The sequence below is a fragment of the Clarias gariepinus genome, chromosome 5 (assembly GCF_024256425.1).
Source record: "Clarias gariepinus isolate MV-2021 ecotype Netherlands chromosome 5, CGAR_prim_01v2, whole genome shotgun sequence".
NCBI classification, from domain to species: domain Eukaryota; kingdom Metazoa; phylum Chordata; class Actinopteri; order Siluriformes; family Clariidae; genus Clarias; species Clarias gariepinus.
This window is the reverse complement of record NC_071104.1, coordinates 8868257-8873220: the sequence shown is the minus strand read 5'-3', so window position 1 is coordinate 8873220 and position 4964 is coordinate 8868257.

The following is a 4964-nucleotide window of genomic DNA, read 5'->3' as shown; positions in this document are numbered from 1 at the left end:
AAGATAAATAAATAAATAAATAAACCTGTTTGAGTATTAGCATCTAATTCTAATCTAACTTAGGTTATTAAACACATCCATGTGAAAGGTAAAATAGCCTACTGAAGTGTGTGAACTGTAATGATTCTTAGATGGTGGCTGCAAGAACAAATAAGGAACAAGAGAACAGGAATCAATCGTGGAACTCGTGACCTTCACAAGCAGTGAGGGTTTGTGCTTATTTTAAAGGCATGATAAAGAGATTTTCTAAACTAAGGTGCTTGAGTGCAATTCCTCGAATATACATCAATTCAAAACCAAGTCCTTCGTGATAACTACAGTACCTAGTGTTTTTGAGAAGTCTGCAGCTATCAGGTAATGGCTATGAAGGGAAAAGAAAAGAGGACCTAGAACTGAGCCTTGTTGGACACCAGGAGATCCACTTCCACAAGTGGAAAGCAAATCTTTAAGTACTGGAAGTTTTTCAGGACTGTCCACCATCTCCATGGTTTATTCTCCTCACATTTTGGCTACACAGTACTGGTAGGAATTTAAAACTACTTTTAAATTCGGTTACAGATAGTTCGTTCCATTAGTCGAGTCTGTGTTGAAGAGGAAAATAACTGGTTAAATAAAGAAACAAATCGTAATCTCTTGATAATGAATAGTCTTTGTAAAACTGTTGTATAAAAGCAATAATCACACTCAAGGTTGTGGTGTTGTACTGAATATCATCACGGCTATGACATCCTCGGCACCCTTGTACCTATGACCGCATCACAGCCGTGCTGATATTCAGTGCAACAATATTCCCGGTCATTTAATACTGCTTAAATCCATTCAGCGTTCACTGTGGTCTGAACCCAGAATTAAGTTATATTTCTGAAATATAGTGTAACAATATTTTCATTGTTGTGCTGTATAAATGTGGTTCATTTGTTGCACCATAGTTCATTTAATACTCTACATTCTCAGTATATCAGCGGATTTTGCAAAGGACAATAAATTCATACTTTAGTCAAGCTGAACACAAATTTATCCAGAGCAGAGGCTTTCAGTTAGGACCTGTGTGATGGAGTTCAGCGACCCCCAGCATGACCCCAGCGTTTAATGACCATGACCCCTGCTGAGGAAGACTCTCTTCCTGACAGCACGAATCAGTTCATAAAAGCGTGACCAGCAACCGCCAATGTCAAGTGACAAGCCGCTTGCAGTTAAAGAGTCCTGCTTTGAAGGTTAGCTGAAGGTCATCAGTACTCTATGAAAGATGGTAAAAATATATATTAATAAATAAAAAGAAATCTAATAATGGAATAAAATATCTAGTCAGTGTCCACTATGATAAAATGTTTATCATCTACTAAAACATTTTTTAACTAATAAAAAAAAAACTGTTAATTCAGGGATTACAACACTTCTCACAAAAAATGAAAAGTCAAAACTTTATACAGCTAACAAAAAAAAAAATCCTGTTTTCAGACTTGTTTTTTGTTCTTCTGCCATCTAGTGGTAAGTGTGGGTAAGTTGGCACACTGGTCTTAGGGTTTTATATGATTTATGTTCTATGGTCAGTTTCCTGTTCTGTTCTTTCTCACTCTAATCTAAAATGATTAGAACTTTCCAGTTTCCTAGTCACATAACAAGCTGCATTTAATCAATTTTAAGATATTGTGGCGTGGGCGGGGCGGCGGCTGACGACCAGCATGCTTTGCGGTAATGTCGGTGTATTCACCATGATGGGGAAAGGTGTTTTGGTCAGTGGCTTCGGCCCTGTTGTGTGTGAGGAGGTGTGTAACGTGTGAAATGTGCTCTAGTTCAGGCTGACGCTGAATTAGAGGTAGGCTCCTGAGTGAAGGTGCTGCTCATGCCATACCGGCTGTATGCTGAATAAAGTACTCCCAGCCATTGCATTGGGCAGCAAATAAGCTCGCTCGTCTCTCCAGCATTTCTTCAGGCGTAAAAACGCCACATTGGTGTCAGAAGTGGGATGGAGAGTCACGGGTTTAAGCGCACAACGGAGGACCTTCAGAAAATCCAAGCGGGCCGCCGAGTAGCGGAGCGACTACTCGCGAAGAAGAAGCGCTTTCCCGACGGCGCTAAAGCGAGCACACCACGGCAACCAACGCGGAGCGGCGAGGTGAAAATCCCGGCGCTGGATCTCGGGGCGGAGGCTGGCGCTGCGCATGCGCCGGAGCAAGATACAGCTCCGTGCGCCGTTAGCCGGCAAAGCGACCTGCCGCTGCGCGAGGCCGAGCGCGCTGAGCCCATATCGGCGGTACATCACGGCGGAAGAGCCGAGCGACCGCCTGCAGCTCAGTGGCGCTCCGTTCGTGAACCTAGCCGGGGACAGGGCTACCCGTCCCGGCTAGGCAACGAGCAACTCCCCGACGTTTCGCGGCGAGGCCGAGGCACGGGACAGCGTACACCAGCAGCCGCTAGACTAGCGCCGGGAGGACGCGTGGTAAGCCGCGCTGGGCTCTACGTCGACTGTGTGCTGGATGGCGTCTTACTGCGGGCGCTCGTGGACACCGGCTCCACTGTTTCGCTGCTGCGCTCTGGATTACTGGGGCAAAGCAAGCGTGTTTGCGGACGGCCTGATCCTGCCTTCAGCATCTGCACCGTTGCTGGGGGCTACGTGAAGGTAAGGGCGTGTCGCACAGTGCGAGTCCAGGTGGGTGGACGGACTTATTCCCACGGGTTCGTTGTGGGGAATGTCGAGGAGGACTGCGTTTTGGGGTTGGACATTTTGGAGAGATGGGGTGCGGTGCTGAACTTGTCCAGCAGAACTCTGCGTGGTAACTTTGGGGTAGCCAGGTTGCTCGGACCCAAACCACAGCCGGACAGGTTAGCAGCACACACCCGGGGGGCGGAACTTCCGGTAGCAGACCGAGTGGGAAATCTGCGCGCTGACACCGGCGCTTTACCTTGCCGGCCGGGCAGCAAAGCGCGTGGCCGGTACTGCGAGCAAGTGGAGCGCCGTCGCGACGTAGAACCCTCGACGCAGGACGTTCCCCCCGTGCAGTCCTCCAGGCCCTCATGTGGTGATCAGCCGTCCGAGCCAGCGTGCAGCCGCGTTACTGTGTCACCCACAGTCGCTCCGCCGGTCTCACAGAACTGTGAACCGCTCATCGCCAGGCAGAAGGGCCCCACCCAGCGCTCGCGGGCACCGCTGCAAGACTTTCGGGTGGGGGCACCCATGGAGCGAATGGGCGTGGACACTCACAGCCAGGGGCGAGATTTTGCTGCTGGCGAGCAGGTGTGGGTGTGTTCCTCCGGAAGGAGAAGGAGGGGGCCCTCGGCCGGGCGTGTGTCTCACTGGGTGGGCCCCTGTACAGTAATAGCTCGGCTCTCCGATGTCATCTACCGGGTGCGGTTGGTGGGGCGGGCACGAGTTTTGCTCCACCGGGACCGTCTTGCGCCTTGCCAGCCGCACGCCGGGGAAACATTAAACTCTGTGGAGGCCGGACCGCCTCAGGACTACGTTTGCGTTCATCCCTCACCTGCCAAAGGACGCCGGCGTTCCCACCGCCAGCGCCGACCGCCTCCACGCCTCCGAAACGGAGTTCTTCATGGTGACCAGGGACGGTCACAGCTCGGGTGGGGGCAGTGTGGCGTGGGCGGGGCGGCGGCTGACGACCAGCATGCTTTGCGGTAATGTCGGTGTATTCACCATGATGGGGAAAGGTGTTTTGGTCAGTGGCTTCGGCCCTGTTGTGTGTGAGGAGGTGTGTAACGTGTGAAATGTGCTCTAGTTCAGGCTGACGCTGAATTAGAGGTAGGCTCCTGAGTGAAGGTGCTGCTCATGCCATACCGGCTGTATGCTGAATAAAGTACTCCCAGCCATTGCATTGGGCAGCAAATAAGCTCGCTCGTCTCTCCAGCATTTCTTCAGGCGTAAAAACGCCACAATATGAAGAAAACAGAAAAGTGAGACTAGACACAGAACAGCTGTTTAAAGCTGCCATATGAGGAACAATCTTGGTCCTGAGAAATTCCATGAAAATTATTGTTGTGATCTAATTGGAATAACACACTTTAGACATTTACATATTCCAGAGTGATATTTTTATCTCATTACACATCTGAGGAATTCAGGGTTAAGGGCCTTGTTTAAGGGCCTAACACTGGCAACTTGGCGGTGCTAGGGGTTGAACCTGAGAACTTCCAATCAGTAGCCCTACCAACACTTTAACCACTTAAAGATAAAGAACATGTATGCTGCATGTGTGTTATACAAAGTAATATACTGTCTGTAAGTCACACTGCCTTGTTCCAGTCCTAAAGAAGTCATCTCCATCCAGTAAAGGATGAGGAGGACTGAGATGATAGCTCATGTAAGACCTAAGGTTAGCACTTTCTAGACCCACTGCAGTTTGCCTACAACTCTCAGCTTGGTGCGGATGATGCCATCAGTTGTCTTCTTTAGCGAGCTCTTTCTCACCTAGATAAAATAGGCATTACTGCGGGAATTATGTAATTTTATTTCTCCAGTGACTTTAATGTAAATCCAACCTGCACTACTGCGAAAGAAGCTCCAGGTCATCACCTTCACAACCTTCAAGATTACTGACTATCTGATGGATAGACCACATTTTGCAAGGCTGCAGGAATGTCTGAACAAGTGGTCAGCAGGACTGGAGTACCTCATGGGACAGTACTCTCACCTTTCCTTTTCCCTGCACAACTCTGAATGCGGTCATCTGCTGAAGTTCTCAGATGACTTTATAATTGTGGGGGGTGTTAATGTTGGTAAGGGAGCAGAGCCCAGAGGCCTAGAGGACAGTTTTGTGGATTGTAATGAGAGAAACCACCTTGTCCTGAACATGGCCAAGACAAAGGAGATGGTTGTGGACCTCTCGTGTATTCTCCCCTATTCTCCTCTGGATGCTCTGGTTTCCTACCAAGTCCAAAGATATGTAAAGTAGCTAATTGGTGTTACCAAATTGCCTAAAGGTAAGTGTGTGTGCGTGCTTATGACCTGTGTA